The 19,854-nt window shown below is 41.4% G+C and overlaps 1 protein-coding gene across 1 annotated transcript in view; it reads right to left on the reverse strand.

Moving 5' to 3' along the window:
- KCTD8 (potassium channel tetramerization domain containing 8) overlaps positions 1 to 19,854 on the reverse strand; it is a 90,108-nt gene that overhangs the window by 1,224 nt on the left and 69,030 nt on the right. The gene's annotated exons all lie outside the window — the stretch shown is intronic.

A 19,854-nucleotide genomic window follows, 5' to 3' on the forward strand; every position in this document is an offset into this window, starting at 1 on the left:
TGGTGTGCGGCCGTTTCTTGGTATTGTGACTTGTGACATGGTAGGCCCATTCAGAGGCAAGACACTGCCACAGCCACTGAATGGCTCAGAAGGACTTCCACGTCCAGTCCCAAGTCCCATCTCAATACCAGGAAGCGACCACACATTTTCACGCATCCCCTCCCCGGAAATTCTGCAAAAATGGGTCCTTGCACGACTAAACTGTTAAATGATGTATCCAGAACATTGTGGAATGAGTAAGAATCAATAAACATTGCACTTTATTTTACAGTGTCTCTTGCTTATCTCTCAGAGCACACAGTTTTTCTTCAAACGTCACAACCCTTTACAATAAAGCCATGCATATGCGATAGTTGACAGGCATGTGTCCCTCATATTACTAGTGTCACTAAAAAGTAAGTAAACCCTTTGGAATTACAAGGATTTCTGCAATGGATTTTTTTTTCTTTTTTTTTTTTTTATACAAAATGTGTACAGGTGGCCACTTTTCCATAGAGTTTATTAAAACACATTATTAGATTTAGGCTCTGTCCACACACTAAACTAAAAGCTAAATATGACTGTAATTTTAAGTAAAAATAAAAATGTGTGAACAGGTGAAAAAAAAGCAGGTTGTAAATAATGAGTATGTTCATTTGGCCATGTTTACACACAGTACTTCAGTCAGTCTTTTGGTCAATCTAGGAACTGAGTGGAACTAAGAGGGCAAAATTATAATAGAAAAGTTTGCACAGTTTCTGTGTTTTCAATCCACTCCTGGTTTTGGTTGCAAAAAGACTGATGGAAATATGATGTGTGAACACAGCTTTTGGATGGTCGTTATCAATTATGGTTATTATTCCATACTGTGCGTGCATTGCCGGGCAGTTTACTATTGATTTCAATGGAGAGCATTATTGAATTAAAAATACAGCCATTTTTACATCAAAATTAAGGCCATATTTTACCCTTATTTCACAGTGTATTTTGGCAGGTTTGCTCAGCAGTAATCAGCTGTTCCACACCTGCACTACACAGTGATCAGATTGTCTCCAATCACTGTGTAGAAGGGCCGTGACATCACAGGACTGGGAGCTTTGGGAGCACAGCATGGGACTGTAAATAGTGATGCTAACCTGCAGGGGCACAGAGACAGGTAGGAAGAACTTCTTTATTATGTTCCCCCCACCCCTTGCCACCTATATAATACAGACCTAATAAGGTGAAATAGGCAATTATGGTGTATTATAAAGTGGTGGATTTTTATAGCAATTTACTGGTTTAACGTGTCAAAACTTGTTTGACAAAAAAATGTATCTGTTCTCATATATCTCTTTGTGCATGCTTTAAATGTATGTAAATGGCGTATTTAGTTTACTTATTCTCTGACTGTGTTGCTGTGTCAAGAGGTGCATTATTTGTAAATGGGAATACATGCATCTCCATCCACAAAGAGATTGCTGAAGTGGTTCTGAATCTAATGTGAAAAATATGGCTTTTAAAGGGGTATTCCCATCTTAACTAACACAGCTAATCTTGTAGGGCTTATAAGGGTAAACATCTTTGCAAATACATTCATTTAGTAAACTTGCTTCCTTCTCCTGAAAATCTGCTTTTTCCTTCCCATTGTTGACAGCACATTGTCTAGGTTATCGATCACCACTCTGCTCTAAGAACAGTGGTCTGGTCTATCTATCTATCTATCTATCTATCTCACATTATATACACACTTTATTGCTATACATCTACATTATAGCTAAAAAAAATGTGCATCTCCGCTATTGTATGAAGGGCAGAGTAAGCTGCAGGAACCCGGGGTATGGAAAAAAAGAGATACGGTAGAGTGGCGCTGTGCCCAGAAAAGCACATTTCTTTTACCCGTCTGGCCGCCCTTGTATCCTACTGGTATAACTGTACCTCCTTCTCTGCCTTTTAGATCTCACTGATGTCTAATTTTTTTTATAAACTTTTATTTGGTGTGTGTTAGAAGTGGGGTAGTCTAATAGGGCGAGTATATCCCAAACTCTATATTTTAACTGAAAAAGTTGGGGGTCGTCTTATACACCCAGTAGTCTTATACGCCAGAAAATACGGTAAATAGATATTTGTGGCTTCAGCTATTACCCAGCAGAAAGTAACACGCACCACTTCTAAAATGAAAAGTTTATCATGTGTACAGGTAACACAATGCACACCACTTAGGCCTACATATACATAGCTTCCTTAAACCATTGAAACTGAGAAGACCAAATTCTGTTTGGAAATTTTAAACAGTAACATATTATAAAATGTAAGGGTTAAACACCATAAAAAATGTACCACTAAACCCTATACTTCCTGAAAACAGAGAACTAGACAAATGCAACAGTTTAAGGAGCTATTAACATATATGTCCACCCACACATACATTTGTGACAGAGAGGAATTACTAAAATAAATAAATAAACTACTTTCTGTCATCTTACAGTTGCATCTAAACTCACATCCAAGCAATTTTTTTCTATTTAAAAAAAACCTTCACATAATGAATCAATTTGTGCAAAAGGCACATACACAACAGTTATCTATATCAATAAAATATGCTGAACCAGCGGATATACAATATTACTCATTCTTGCCAAAATATGTATATAAAAAAAAAATTACACACCAAAAATGTCTGCCATACTACCAAAATGTACATTACATTCAATTACTGTACATTCAATACATTATATACATTAACACAGAATGTCGTGTATAAAGATTCAATAATGGAAACATGCAGTCACCTTCATGCAACTTTGCATCAAACAGTAATTATAGACAAAACTTGCATGAAAATTAAGATTTGTGACTACTATTGTATATAGACTTAACTTGTTAGACTTAAATGTTTTGGACCCTCACAGCCATGCCAGTCCCGATCAGTCAGTGACAGGTACTTATCCTGTCATTGACTCCTTTAAATTCGATATAGATCACAGCGCTTAAGGGAGTAGTGACAGGCAGCTGCGTGATTGTGGTGGCCTGTCATTATCAATGGCTCCTGGGACACTAGGGCATGGGGCATGGGCAGTAGGAACATTATATATATATATATATATATATATATATATATATATATCTATATATATATATATCTATATTGCTGACAGGTATGTATTGCTGTAGGTTAATAATCATGATGTAATGTTAGGGACCACATTGTGTTGGGTTGTATATTTATTTACTTTGAGATCCCAGATTAGAAGCCAAACTGATTCAAGGTGCCTTACAAAGCTTTTGTTCTATCCGTGCCAAAGGAAATTAGTAGTCGTCATCACTTATGGGCAACCCCTTTTATTATTCATGTATTTATTGGGGGCCTGGTTACTTCTGCTTTTTGTTGCACTTTTTCTTCTTCCATCTCTTCCACCTTCTTTAATAAAAAGCAGACTTAGTAGATGTGTCATGTTTGGAGGACAATATTAGGGGTCATTTTTTATTTATGAACGTGTGACAGGTTATAAATATGCAGAAAATTATAACGCTGAAAATCGGTTCCACTAGACAGGAACACATAAAAGGAATGATTTACTCATTTTTTATTGGATAAGTATATAACTATTTTTGAATAAAATATTGTTGGTTTTATCAGTTCAATTAATGGTAAAACAGATAACTATACCGAGTGCAGCAATTCTGCAAGATTAACTGCCTTGGGCTTGAAAGCAATATGATAACAGAAGAGAAACTTCCCCAGGGAAACCTTACGGATCCACAGATAATTGATGTCAATCTTAACATTAAATATTTCTTTGATTTACTACTCAACCTACTGTGTAAATGTCAATCAAACTAGCCAGCCACATGTCTATTAAATATATAGAAAAACAATAAATCTCATATTTTAAATTTGCCAGATGTTTTCACTCTCTATAAGTCTTATCTTTGCACCTTAAGGCTATGTTCAAATAGCGTATCTTTTCGTAAAACCATGGTCGTTGTACAACGGCCGTGATTATTACAAAAATGTACGTTACCTTGCTGTCTATGGGATCCCGGCTGGAGTGTATACACATAGTAAACGCTCCGGCCGGCATCCCTAGCGGCGCCGCACACAACTAACATGTCAGTTTTCTGCGGCCGCCATTCATTGAATAGCGGGTGCAGAAAACCCTGTCAGTGCACACTGTGAAGCGAGCGGCTCCGGTCGCTCGCTCCATAGTGTGCTGTGGGGAGTTCTGATGTGGGCGCTCACGGATGCACCCTCATCAGAAATCTGTGGGGCTAAAGATCATCTGGCCGGTACTACAGTATCGGCACGGATGATCTTTTCAGAGACCGGCCTCTTACGTTGTTTGAACATAGCCTAAAGCTTCTTGTATACTGGCTTATTACAGCTCCAGTCAAACTTAAAAAGCAGTCTATAGGGTCATACTATATACCTCCATATGCCATACACATACAGAAGTGTTTTCTGTCAGACAGAATCCAACAAAATAATGTTGCCGTCTTTAATTGCATGCTAGGTTACTGATACATTACCCACTAAAGCAGGGATGGGGAACCTGGCTTTGGCTGTCCAAGCATGATGGAAATTGTAGTTTTGCAACAGCTGGAGGACCACAGGTTCCCCATCCCTGTACGAAAGCATTATCAATTAGAGTCCTATCACCATAATATAGTGCCATATGGAGGCCTCATAAGATGGCACACAGAGACCTTACCTACCCCTTTACAGAATGCAGCTGTAGGATTTTGTGTCGCTGTATGGTCATCTCCCTTTACATATATTTAAAATATACTATTTAAAAAAATAATTTTTCATATTAATATTTTTAAAGTAATCAATTTATTACAGTGGGTTAAGTAATATAAGTAACAAAGGGTGTTTATTGACATACTTAAAGGGGTTGTGTCATAAAGCAAAGAAATGTACAAAATATATGCAGCATAAGGAGAATAGATATGCTGTTTTTACTAAAGAAGCCTATATCACTGTACCATGTTTCCTCCCTATACATCTCATTACTTCCTGGTTTCTTCTTTGAACTGTGACCCTGCTGTTGCTATGCAACAGTGCAGACACTTTCCCACAATCCACTTAGTGAAAACTAAGAGCCAGAACTAATGGGACAGATTAGGTGACTGCAGTTTAACTGTCCCAAGCTAGTAGTTGCCTGGTGGCCCTTAAAAGGGGTTGGCCACTTTGTTTTGTGTGTAGTATAAGTAAATGTACTCACTGCACTAACTCCCTGTGTACCTCATAGAGCTAAAATCAGATTCCTCTTCCAGGCTGTGGTGTCCTGCTCTGTGGCGATTCTGTCTATAAGATGGCTGACATGGAGGAGCATGTGACCATGCCCCTCCTCCAGTGTCCTCCATAGACATATACAGGCTCAGTGGTGGACACTTGGGGCGGGGCATGGTTACATGCTCCTTCATGTCGGCCATCCTATAGAGCAGGGTAGCTCAACCTGGGGGAGAGTCTGATTTTAGCTCTATGAGGTACACAGGGAGCTGCTGTCAGTAAGTACAGAGAGTACACTTACTAATACTGTACACTGAACAATTTTACTATAAAGTGGCCAACCCCTTTAACTAAGTGCAACAGGTTATCAAAACAAAGCAACAGTCTTTGTCTCTCAAACTATACAAGAAATGCACATTTGAAATATGTTTCAAAAACAAATGCATCAGTATAGACCTATTTATTTATTTTTTTATACAACCCCTTTAGGTGTTTTACAATAATATTAGGTACCCTCCTTTTTTTTATAAGTAATGATAAGTAAAAGTGAGTACAGTAGTATGACTATGAGCAATGTAATAAAAATAAAAACATATTTTAGAATTTTTAATAAGGAAAAATAATGTTTATGTTAAATATTAACATATTATGTTAAATTGAAATGAAGTTCTATGGACGTATTTTATTTAGGTCATATATTTTATCATATTATTATTTTATATAGTTTATTCTATTTTAAATGAATGTTCATCAGTGTCTTAACACAAAGCAAAGTTGGAAAACTATTGTAAAAACTTCCATATAGTAACTAAAAAAAATGACTTATTACTTACATCTTATTATTGCTGTTCAATTTTGTTCTTTCACATACGATGAGATGCTAAGCTCTCAGAAAGCCAAAAATACATTGGGTTGGAAATTTGGTCCTAAAAAGTAAAGCGTAGGGCTTTGTAAATATCAAGTACATAAAATCTGTAAAATTTTCTACAGCAATAACATGATTTTGTAATGCTGAACCATTGAGATTTTACAGAACACATGGACTGGTTTTAGTGGTAACACTACAATTACTGTATATCACCTAATAGAAGGTCACTAAGAATGTTTAATAGACTATTGGAGTGATGAAGCTGATCTACCCCAGTGTTGTCATTACTCAGTTTATTTCCTGGATTTTTGCAGTAAAAAGTATCTACATTTCTCTACATTCATTTAAATAAGTAATTACAAGCATATGTTAATGCAAAAATTACATCCAAAGTATGTACAGAAGTACAACAACAATTAGAGACATAAAGGAGTATGCTCATCATACTGTACATACACGAAACATAATCGTTTATTAGAATACATGAATTTTGGAATTTTCTTTCAAACATGTTAAAAAGTCACCTAAAATAAACTAAACAGGTGAAGTATTCCCCAGCAATGCTACAGTGGGAAACTTGAAACATTACATGGGGTTCACAAAAATATATGGGCTATTCTAATGTACAAAAGTGCTGGGTCCTCTAAAGCAAGACATACATTTCCTCTGTAAAAAATTTAGGTGGGATGACAACAATTAGAACATTTAGATGTTAATAAGGCCAGCTCTATAGGAACCTCCACTGTTCTGTCCAAACCAACACATTAGTTTATATGGTTTCCCATTCATTTCAATGGCTGTCATGTAATATTACATTTAAAGGGGTTTTCTGCACTACACAGTGAATGGGACTGGAAATATTTTGGGGGAAATTTATCATTGTCTCCATAGCCAGGACGCTGGAAGCCTGAGGATTCTGGTGCCCATGGCTACTATCGGGGCTCTGCGATCTGTAGAGGGAGAATTCTCTGTCTGAAGCTCTATAGATGCTGCGGTCAAGCCGATCGCAGTGTCTAGGGGGTTAATCGTCAGCACTGGAGCGCGGCTCAGGTGCTGACAGATGCGGCGGTACCCCAGCTGTCACTAACAGCGGGGAATTACCGCAGATGACACAGGCTCAGAAGCTGCGCCTGTGTCATCCTACCAAAAATAATTAACATTGCTGCAGCCTCGGGTATAGGCTACAGCAAGGTTTATTTACTGTGCAGCAGAGGGAGGGGGTTAAAAGGTGGTATCAATGTAGACAACAGTATCTAAAGATGTGCTAGTACAAGTACATCCTGTGATCTCTCTTTACCTAAGGACAGTGGGTTGCTGTAAGCTTCATTTACTTCAATAGAACGGAGTTGTTAAACCAGCATCCAAAGAGTGGTGCTGTTTCTGGAAGAAAGAGGCCATGTTTTTTTAAGCCTGGATAACCCCTTTAACAAGTAAATGCTAACAAACTCAGTCATTCATGCACTCTCTTACATAGCACCCAATAAAATAGAAAACCAAGTTTCTTATGCTTTATTACTATTACTTTATTATCTAGTTTAAAATACTCATGGTGGAAGAAGATAGGAACTCTATGGACATTTATTTTGCTACTAAACACAGAATCAAATTTTAAAAGAGACTGTAACCTATTCCAATGGAAGCTATAGATGGATCTTAGCTGGACTCAAGGCCAGTTAACCAAGACACTGAAGCATTGGGAATACGGGCACCTAATAATGGTGAGGTTTTATCTATCTTATTAATTTCATCCTCCCATTTTAATCATTCTGGATATGCTGTAGTTACACTCCACCGACCCTTTTCTCCATATGAAGCACACGAGAGACCCTATGGCCTGAGGAAGGTCCTGGTTGGACCGAAACGTTGCATATTACATTGGTCTCATCTCATGTATTTTCTGTCTATGGTCAGAGTTTAAACCTTGTATCTCACTGTTAAATAAAACTTACACCTATCCTTGTATGAAATACGAGTGCCGTGGTTTCTACTGTACAATGCTGTAGTTACAAGCTCAGAGCCCTATAAATGATTGAAAAAAAAGAGGTGTTGTAACACTCATGTCTGTTTGGGTTTCAGCGTCATCCTCTGTCTATAAAGTGCGGCAGGGAATGCACTGTTCACCACGGTTTTGCACATTTATTCTATTTTGTCTTGCACTGATCTGAACACTGCTCTATTTCACTCTTTGCTGTGTTAATTGGATACCACCATACCTGTCATGCTGACTTTGTTCTGAGCTGCAGACGGTTAAGTTAGTTATGATTGACAGTTCCTTCACCACTCATAGTCATTCCTTACCAATCTGTGATCTGTGTGGCCTGAATATCAGAGGGCCGATCCAATCACACCCTGGACTGGGGCTCTGACTTCCCATAAGAATACTTCTGGTCCTTAGCTCATTGCTTTCTATAAGTCTGTTTTGGATTTGGCTGGAATTGATCTGAACTGCTATTTTGGATTTTCTGACCTCTTACTTGTCTTTCTCTGACCTACTGTTTCTCTGTTGATTTGGTACTGTATTTTCCCACCTTGTTTTATGACCTATTTCTGCACAACCATTCTTCAGTGTTTGTTTGTCTTGTTTTGTCTCTGTGTGCACTTTGGAATAAGAAGGGAATGTCGGCCAGTTGAGATCAAACACCCAGGGTCTCCTGGGCAAGTAGGTAAGGACAGCTGGAGGGGGCGAGCACTAGGTCTCACTGTCATGTCTTTCCTACCTATTCACCTTGTTGTTCATTCCCAACAGATTTCTTCTCCACTGGAGGTCTACTCCCCACTAATTTTGCCACAGCAGCCTCATGAAAAAGTTGTAGAAGGTCTTGAAGAATCTGCTAAATGACCTATACATCATGAATTTTCTGATCTATGAGATCTATGGCTGAAATGTTGCCTGAAATAGCTGCACAGTTTCAATGCATGTACCCATTGACAGAGCTAGAACAAAAAGCTCCCAATGAATACATGAATGAAAAGCAACCCAAAAGGTTTATTCATCTATCCCATTTAACAGCAGGTACACCTATAGATTTTATTAAGAAGAAAGACAGTTCTGGAGACCTTGTATTGTGATGATAAAGAATTAAAGTCGCAATAAAAGAAAAAGGCTACTCTGTTCCATTGATCCCTGATTTTCACTTTTGAAAAGTGTCCCCTTACTCTGTTTAGAGAGTTGAGACAAATGTATGAAAGGAGAAGTCAAAGGCAATAGAAAATATTCATTACAGGCAGGGGGTGGGTGTAACACAATAAAGAACCTATACTTACCGGTCCCTATGCCTTTGCAGCTCTGCGTCCCGCTCCTGGGCCCCCGCCAGGATTCTCCATATCTCCCCCTGCTACGTCATGATCCGGTTGACGGATGCCTCACTCTGCCAGTCAGTGACTGCAGCGGGACACAGCTGCAGTCACTGACTGGCTGGGCAGGCTGTCTACCACCCTGAAATACCACAAAAAGGAGAGAAGATGACATCCAGTGGGGTCCAGGAGCCTGGGGAAGTGGCACTGCGAGAGCATGGAGATCGGCAAGTATAGGTTCTTTATTATGTGTGATACCCCCCTCCTGCAGTAAAATTATCAGTTTGGCTGGATTTCTCCTTGAACACAATTTGTCCAATATTGATAAAGATGTTGCAATGTGAAACATGTTTACTGAAATGCGATCTATGAATCTTATACCACTATTAACAAGGTTCTTGAAATATTTTGGTTTTCCAAGTATTTTAATGAACAGGCTCTTAGATCAGGTGTTTATCTGGAACATCTTCTATTACTTTGGCCATTGTTGTTTTAAATTCATTGCGTGTACTCTGTGAAAGCACGTTATTTACTAGAATTGCTGTGTTCTAGTAGAGCACTGCTATTTGCTTTGTTTGCACTATTTGTGCTGACTTGCATGTCTAAAGAAGTTCATCTAAAGTTATTAACTTCTACTTTTAGAAACCTTTTTTAACCTTTGTTACTGCAACTCTGCAGTTTCAGTGATCTCCTAGTATATATGTACTTGCATATTTAGAATCTCATGAAAGAATTATGTCCATTGGATTTCATTTGTGTATGTACTTTAATTATGTATGTACTGCATATACTATGTGAACGTGTACAATATTTTAGTTTGTATTACTGAATAGAATCCCTGGCAGTGCAACCTACAAATCTGTAAATTGGTAGGACTATAAGCAAGATGGGCTATATTTTTGAACATCCGTCATTTTGAGCTGAAAATATGGCCATATTTTGATAATTATGGCTGTAAATAAAGAGCATGATCATTATTTAACCCCTTAGGGACCAAGCCTATTTGAGCCTTAATGACCAGGCTCATTTTTCAAAATCTGACCTGTCTCACTTTATGCGCTTATAGCTCAGTGATGCTTTAACATATGCTAGCGATTCTGAGATTGTTTTTTTGTAACATATGGTACTTTATATTAGTGGTAAAATTTGGTCACTATCTTTTGTGTTTTTTGTGAAAAACATAAAAATATCATGAAAAATTTGAAAAATTTGCACTTTACAAACTTTGAAATTCTCTGCTTCTAAGAAAAGAAAGTTGTATCAAATAAATTAGTTACTAGGTCACATGACCAATATGTCCTCTTTATTCTGGCATAACTTCGTAAACATATTTTACTTTTCTTCGGTGTTACGGGGCTTAGAAATGTATCAGCAAATTACCAATTTTTCATGAAATTTCCAAAACTAATTTTTTTAGGGACCAGTTCTTTTTTAAAGTGTGTTTAGGAGGCTTGTATACTTGAAACCCCCATAAATGACCCCATTTTGGAAACTAGACACCTTAAAGAATTAATCTAGGGGTATAATGAGCATTTTAACCCTACAGGGGCTGGAGGAAAGTATTCACAATTAGGCCGGAAAAAAATTTAAAATAGAAATTTTCAAATAATATGTTCATTCAGATTAAAGTATCTCATTTTCAGAAGCAACAGGAGAGAAAAAGCACCCCAAAATTTGTAACGCAGTTTCTCATGAGTACAATGGTACCCCATATGGGGGCGTAAACCACTGTATGGGCACACAGCGGGGATCAGAAGGGAAGGAGCGCCAATTAGCATTTTCAGTGCAGATTTTGCTGTACAAGTTTTCAGGCGCCAGGTGCGTTTACAGAGCCCCTGTAGTACCAGGGAAGTTAACCCCCCCCCAAAAAAAAAGTCAGCCCATTTTGGAAAGATAACCCCTCAAAGAATACATCTTGGGGTGCAGTGAGCATTTTGACCCCACAGGTATTAGAGGAAAGTATTCAAAATTAGACAGTAAAAATGAAAAACTAGAACTTTTCCAATAATATGTTTGTTTAGTTTGAAATTTCTCAACTTCACAAGGAAAGGGAGAGAAAGCGCACCCCAAAATCTGTAACGCAGGTTCTCCTGAGTACAACGGTACCCCATATGTGAGCATAAACCACTGTATGGGCACACAGCGGGGCTCAGAAGGGAAGGAGCGCCAATTAGCATTTGCAGTACAGATTTTTCTGAAGAAGTTTCCAAGCACCGGGTGCGTTTACAGAGCCCCTGTAGTGTCCGCAGAAGAGAAACCCCCCAAAAGTCACCCCATTTTGGAAAGGGCACCCCTCAAAGACGTCATCTTGGGGTGCAGTGAGTATTTTGACCCCACAGGTATTAGAGGAAAGGATTCAAAATTAGAAAGTAAAAATGAAAAAAATTAATTTTTTCAATAATATGTTTGTTTAGTCTGAAATTTCTCAATTTCACGAGAAACAGGAGAGAAAATGCACTGCAAAATTTGTAAAGCATGTTCTTCTGAGTACAACGGTACCCCATATGTGGGCATAAACCACTGTATGGGCACGCAGCAGGGCTCAGAAGGGAAGGAGCGTCATTTTGCTGGTGCCAAACCGCAGCTAGTATCAGTTATTAGAATAGCGCAGGTGCTAAAAAATGTTTTTTTAAATGAGATTACAGGTAATCTGGGGTAGTGACGGCAAACTGGGAGTGTTTACTTGCTATCTGGGGTGTTTATGGGCAATCTGGGGTGGTACGAGCAGTCTGTGGCAATCTGGGGTGTTTATGGGCAATCTGGGGGTGTTTACTGGCTATCTGGGTTGGTTACGGGCAATCTGGGGGTGTTTACTGGATATCTGGGAGTGTTTACCGGCTATCTGGGGGTGTTTACCGGCTATCTCGGGGTGTTTACTGGCTATATGGGGTGGTAACGGACAATCTGGGGGTGTTTACTGGCTATATGGAGTGGTAATGGACAATCTGGGGGTGTTTACCGGCTATCTGGGGTGGTGACGGGCAATCTAGGGGGGGGGGGTCACAGGCAAACTGGGGTGGTGATGGGCAATCTGGGGGAGGAGTGACAGGCATTCTGGGGTCGGTATGGGCAATCTGGGGTGGTTACGGGCAATCTGGGGTGGTTATGGGCAATTTGTGGTAATCTGTAGTGGTTATAGGTAGCCTGTGGCAATCTGGGCTGGTTACAGGCAATCTGGGGCGGGGTTTACTGGCTATCTGGGGTGGTTACGGGTAATCTGAGCAGTTACAGGTAAACTGGAGTGGTTATGAATAATCTGGGGTGGTTACAGGTAATCTGGGGTGGTTACAGGTAATCTGGGGTGGTTACAGATAATGCGGAGTGGTTACAGGTAATGTGGAGTGGTTACAGGTAATCTGGGGTGGTTACAAGTAATGTGGGGTGGTTACAGGTAATCTGGGGTGGTTACAGGTAATGCAGAGTGGTTACAGGTAATGCGGAGTGGTTACAGGTAATCTGGGGTGGTTACAGGTAATGCGAGGTGGTTACAGGTAATCTGGGGTGGTTACAGGTAATGCGGAGTGGTTACAGGTAATCTGGGGTGGTAACAGGTAATGCGGGGTGGTTACAGGTAATCTGGGGTGGTTACAGGTAATCCGGGGCACTTGACTTTTTATCTTGTTACCAATGATTTTTGGTGACGGGACAAAAAGTGCCGAAAGCATTTGGAACAAGTGATCAGTGGTATATAGTATATACCGCTGATCACTTGTGCCAGGACCACATCGGCTAGTCCCTGATCATTGCCCCATGCTCTCCGCCACCTCTGGTAGTGGAGAGAATGAGAGTTTGATCTTTTTTTAAGGGTACAAACACACTTGTCATATCCGCAGCGAGTTTCTGGCTGCGTATTCGCAGTGAGACTCGCTGAGGATCCAAGCCATGTGTACTCAATGTCAGACAATTCGCAGCAGGGATGTACATGCGAGTGCGAGTTTGTCCGCAGCTTGCCCCATTAACTCCCTGGCCGCCCGAGACTATACGTCACCTGATCCCGGCTACGGGGCTCCTGGCGTCTTCACTGCCCGTTCAGCCAATCAGTGCTGCGGTGGGACAGCGCACTGATTGGCTGAGCGGGACGTGCCTGGAATCAGCGAAGGACCAGGTGATGTATAGTCGGGACCAGGTGATGTATAGTCTCCGGCGGCCGGGGGGGTTAACGGGTCGGCCTTTGGACAAACTCGCAGCAGGGATGTACATCCCTGCTGCGACTTTGTCTGCCATTGAGTACACAGGGCCGGGATCCTCAGCGAGGGATCCTCAGGCCGGGATCCTCAGGCCGGGATCCTCGCTGCGGATATGGCAAGTGTGTTTGTACCCTAAGGAATTACTCACTGTGAACACTAAGGTTATTCCGGGGGGGACAGGGGGGGGGGGGGACATTCATCTCTTCTCACTGTGGATTCATGGTGAGAGGAGATGAAAGCATGCAGTGCCCGTTACCGGTGGCTGCCGTTATACTGGTAATAACGGCGATCGTCGGTGCGGGGACTGGCCGGGACTGAGCCCACACTCTGCCCCAACTTCTCAGCGACCTCCGGTAGCTGAGAGGAGGGGGCTGCGGGCATTACCGGCGCTGCACTATTCTGCGCCATCGCCATAAAGAGCTGATGGCAGAAGAATAGAGCCCATTAGTGATCGCCGTAAAAATCCGTAGCGGCGGTCACTAATAACATAATACATGTATTCTCTGGGTCACTACGGTTACGGCGATACCACATTTGTATAGGTTTTATAACTATTACCACTTTGGCGCACTAGAAACTATTTTCCTAGCAAAAACCCACAAAAACTGTCGCCACATTGCAAGATCCATAGCGTTCTTATCTTTTGCGCGACAGAGCTGGTTTTGGGCTTATTTTTTGCGCGAAGATCTGAAGTTTCTATAGATACCAAGTTTTATATGTATATGACTTTTTGATCTCTTTTATGATGTATTTTCTAAAGCAGATTGATAAAATACTGCTATTCTGGTACTGTTTTTTAATTTATTTTTTTACAGCGTGTGTCGTGCGATATAATTATTGATATTGTTTTATAGATTGGGTCGTCACGGATGTAACGATACCAAATATGTATAGGATTTGTGTTTTTGATCACTTTTATGTAATATTTATAGTGTATGGGGAATGTAATGCATTTTTATTATGGGGGAGGGGGGGCTGGGGGGATTGTGTTTGGTGCACTTTTTTTTACTTTTTTACACTAGTGTACATTACTGTACACTAGTGTAACACTTAGATCACAGTATACAATACACTGTACTGCTTCTGCAGTACAGTGTATTGTGTCATGTGACCATCCTGCTGACAGGCAGTAGCACAGCCACCCCTGTCAGCAGGATGGCTTATCCATGGTAAGCCCGGGGGCCTTCATTAGGCCCCCGGAGTTACCATGGAGACGTCGGAGGGACCAGACGCCGCCGCGGGACCTCCGATCGCGTAAGTGGACCTGCGGCGCCATCCGGTACAGACCGGAACCCGTTAGATGCCGCTGTCATGCTCTGACAGTGGCATTTAACGGGTTAAACTGCCCGGAGCGGAGAATCCTCCGCTCCGGGCAGTTACAGGAGGGGATCAGCTGTCACACTGACCGCTGATCCCCTGTCCTGCTGCCGCCGCCGGGCGGTAGTTTATTCCGATGCGCCCGCCGTTAAAAGGTGTACGCATCGGAATAAAGCCCATTAGTGGCCGCCGTGAAAAGGCAGCATGGCGGTCACTAAGGGGTTAACCCCTTCCCACACCAAAATGTAAATGTACATTCTGCTGCAGGGCGGGGGGCTTCAGAGAGGTTTGCTAGGTGACCCCGCTCTGAACCACCGTGCTGCTGGCTGGCATTAGTAGCTGGGGACTGTGGCTTTTTAAATAGCTAATTAGTCGAAGTGGCTATCAGACCATGCTCGCTAATTAGCTATTTAAATACAGCTTTCAAAACAGACAGCTGCTTTTAAATGGTTCTAAATAGCATTTCCTGGTGTCTAGTGGGAAAATGCTTCCCCCCCCCCCCTGCAATGCGATTGAGGAGGGGCGATTCCTTTCTTTTACCCAGCCAGGGATCAGCTTCGGAATAACAGTGATCCCAGCTCGGTAATCTATAGATCTGAGCTGCAGCAGGCCAGAGTAATACAACACTGATCCAACCGATCAGTGCTGTATTAAGTATTAAGTACTCTTGAGCCAGACGACAGGCTGAGTGTCGGACTGCGGTACCTGGGGCCCACCAGAGGAAATGATCCCTGGGGCCCACCAATATAGAACCAGCGAGACACGACATGCTGACCCTGTCCTTTCCTTTTTTCACCTGTATCTGTGACAAATCTCAGAATCCCCTACATTTATACAGCTCTCAGGGTATGCTGGGAGTTGCAGTTACTGAGAGGAAAACACTTTAATAAATCCCTGTGTGCAGAGGCTCCTGGTGGCTGCAATCTGTAGGTGACAAACATCAGCCCTGAAGGTCCAGCAATACATCTGTCTACACTGTACTACAACGCCCAGCATATCCTGAGGGCTGCAGACTGTCAGTAAATGCGGGGAGTTGTAGTGCCTGCAGCTGTTGTAGTTGGGTCCTAGGTGCATTATACACTGGAGGCGTTGTGGGAGATCAGAATACATAGATCTGTGGGGGCTTAGTGTAGGTAAGTGACCCCAGAACATCACTAATAGAGGATAAAACAAAAACATCTACCCCTACCACATTATCACCATACTGTCACACTGTTACCATATTATCACCATACTATCACTGTTCTGCAGACTGGACCTGGGAGCTGCCAGCATCAGGATTAATTATGATGGCACTAGTGTACTATAGTGACCGCGGGGCTGTGTCAGTACACTAGGGCAAACCATAAACTGACCCATTTAGACCCCAATGGTACACAGGCTCTGCGCACTATATAAGTGATTACAGTGCAGTTACTAATGACTAAGCAAGGCTATATATATATATATATATATATATATATATATATATATATATATATCATCAAGACTGATATTACCAATAATACCAGTATATAGGAAGGAAATATTATCACCATACATATTACCGCCATACCTGTTTCTGACCAAATCCTTTATACTAAAACCAATAAAACACAGTACCAGATAACAAGTAACAAGTAACACCACCACATACTGACTAACACCACTGTTGCTACTAAATAAAATCCTCTGTACAAAGACCAATATCACCTTATACAATCACATAGAGGTAGATCCAGCTCTACACAGGTCCTGTTCACCATATACATTACAGTTAAGTTATATCCAGTGACTCACAGAGAAAGTCTTCTCTGATCAGAGTTCTTCCCTTTTCATCTTCTTCTCCATCTGCACTGGGCCATTATGAGAACCTCTCCGAGCCACAAATCCACAGAATCTGCCAGAGAAACAAATTAGGCTCCTCACTATGACACCATCCTCATCTCTATACAAACTGCACATCTGTATTGGCCACTTTGTGCCCTCATTTAGTGGGTAGGCTGACTCTATGTGATCCCCCCTTATAGTATATGCCCCCCTCTATGTAGCCTCCTTATAGATGGTCCCCCTCTGTGTATCCCTATAGTATATGCTCCCCTCTATGTAGCCTTCTTATAGATGTCTCCTCTGTGTATTTCCTCTTATAGATGGCTCCTCTGTGTATTCCTCCTTATAGATGGCTCCCCATGTTATTCCCCTTATAGATGTTCCCTGTGTTGTCCCCCTTATAGATGGCTCTTCTGTGTATAGATACCCCTTTGTTATCCCCCTTATACATGGCCCCTGTTATCCCCCTTTTAGATGTTTCCTGTTGTCCCCCTATAGATGGACCCCATGTTATTCCCCTTATAGATGGCTCTTCTGTTATACCTCCCTTATAGATGGCTCCTCTGTTATCCCCCCCCCCATAGATGGCTCCTCTGTTATTCCCCCCCCCCTTATAGATGGCTCTTCTGTTATTTCCCCCCCTTATAGATGGCTCCTCTGTTGTCCCCCCCATAGATGGATCATCTGTTGCCCCCCCCCTTTTGATGGTTCCTCTGTTATTCCCCCCTTATAGATTGCTCCTCTGTTATTCCCCCCCCTATAGATGGCTCCTCTATTATTCCCCCCTCCCCTTATAGATGGCTCCTGTTATTCCCCCCCTTATAGATGGCCCCCTGTTATCCCCCTTATAGATTGCCCCCCTGTTATCCCCCCTTATAGATGCCCCCTGTTGTCCCCCCTAATAGATGCCCCCTGTTGTCCCCCCTTATAGATGTCCCCCTGTTACCCCCCTTATAGATGCCTCCTCTGTTATTCCCCCTTATAGATGGCCCCCTGTTACCCCCCCTTATAGATGGCCCCCTGTTACCCCCTTATAGATGGCCCCCTGTTGTCCCCCTCGTCTGTGCACAGCAGAAAAAAAAACTCACCTAACAAACGTTCCCCCATCAGCTGTGTTCTTCTCCTCTCCTTCCCGGTTGCTGCTCCGCTCCTTTGGGGTGTCTCACAGCTGCGGCGCACACAGCAGAAAAACTCAGTGTGCGCCAGGGCTGGTACTTCTACTTCCGGTACAGAGAGCGTCACCAACACGCGTCCTCTGATCCAGAAGTCCCCGACGAGCCACACGGAGCTTCCTGCTGTGTGCGCAGCGGCTGTGAGACACCCCCGGGGAGCGGAGGATCAGCTGGGGGCCTCGTGACCGCAAGCAAAACACTTCTTGCGGTCACAAGAGTGATTGGGGAGGGGAGTAGTGCGGTAATGGGGGCCCGCAGCAGCACTGTATAACTGTCTGGGGGCCCTTCCCCTGACAGTCAGTGTGCCACATCAGCGTAGGGGGCTGGGGCCCAGTCCGACGCTGGCTGAGTGCCTGAAACGGTCGTCGCTTCTGAATCACATCATCAGATTGTGCTTCAAAGAACAACGGTGAGTGCTGGTGTGATACATTCCTATTACTGCTGTATTAAGTATACTGCACTGATTCCTATGAGTAATTACTTAGTAATTAGTAAAGTAAAAAAAAAAAATAAATAACATTTATTTAAAAAATAAAGTTTTTTCAATAATAAAAAAAATTATCTCCCCTAATAAAAGTTTAAATCACCCCCCTTTCCCCATTTTATAAATAAAAATAAATAAATATATTTGGTATCACCACGTGTGTAATCGCCAGAGGTGTTAAATTATCACATTCCTGTTTGCGCATGCTAAATAGCCTAAGCGCAAAAACCTTCCAAAGTGCAAAATTGCTGTTTTTTGTCACATAAAATACAGAAAAATTGTAATGAAATGTGATCAAAAAGTGGCATATAAGCAAGCAAGATACTGACACAAAGTAAAGATCATGGCGCAAAAAATGACATCTCAAAAAGCCCCATAAACCAAAGGATAAAAGAGTTATTAGGCTATGTTTACACAACGTTTTTTCAGCTCCATTTAAAATGACGTCCGTTATTTTGAGTCTAAAATAACGGACGTCGTTTAGCAGCCTTGCCTATCCTTATTGCAATGACTGGTGTTTGTACATTATTCTAGTTTGGGGTTACTAATTTAACTTTGGGTGTGGCTTAATTTAAAAGTCCATTGAATTTAATAGTAAAAAAGGAGAAAGAACAGTGAGAAAAGAAAAACTGTGTGTGAACAAGTAATAAAAAATGTCTGCTGTTTGCAAAAGACGTCCGAAAATAATGATCATGTTCATTATTTTGATGTCCGCGGCAAAAACGTCCTCCCTGCCTTCTAAGAGCCATAGCGCTTTTATTTTTCCACCTACAGGGCTAGTCGAGGTGTCATTTTTTGAGCCATGATCTCTAGTTTTTATTAATATCATATTGGTGTAGCAGAAAATTTTTAATTGCTCTTTATAAATTGTTTTGTTATATATAATTTAATAAAATCAGCAATCTTGGTGTTTTTTACGCCGTTCACCGTGCGGGAACAATAATGTTATATTTGAATAGATCGGACAATTTTGCACGCTACAATATGTAACATGTTTATTTATTTATATTTTTATAATGGGCAAGGGGGTATTTTAAACTTTTATTGGGAGGGGGTTTATACGGGGGTTTTTAATACATTTAAAAACTTTTTTATTACACTTTTTTTAAACACTTAACACTGTAATATATGCAATCATTATATTGCATGTACTGATCTATGCTATGCCATAGCATAGCATAGATCAGTGTTATCGGCGATCTATGTATAGAGCCTGCCTGAGAGCACTGTGATCACTGCAGATCACGGCGTTTAAGGGGTTAATGGAAGTCGGCTGCAGGATCGCAGCTGACTCTCATTACCTGCGGCACCGGACACAGATGAGAGCGGGATCGCTATCTTGGCAGCGCTCCCGCTCTCGTCAATAACCCTGTCAGTTACAGGAACGTATATATACATTCCTACTGCACGGGATATGTGCAGTAGGAACGTATATATACATGTTACTGACGCAAAGGTGTTAAAAACAGTCAGGTAAAAAAAAGTTATATAAATTACACATTGTTGTTATCATACTGATAACATAGATA

Source organism: Dendropsophus ebraccatus, chromosome 7 (genome assembly GCF_027789765.1).
Source record: "Dendropsophus ebraccatus isolate aDenEbr1 chromosome 7, aDenEbr1.pat, whole genome shotgun sequence".
Lineage (NCBI taxonomy): Eukaryota > Metazoa > Chordata > Amphibia > Anura > Hylidae > Dendropsophus > Dendropsophus ebraccatus.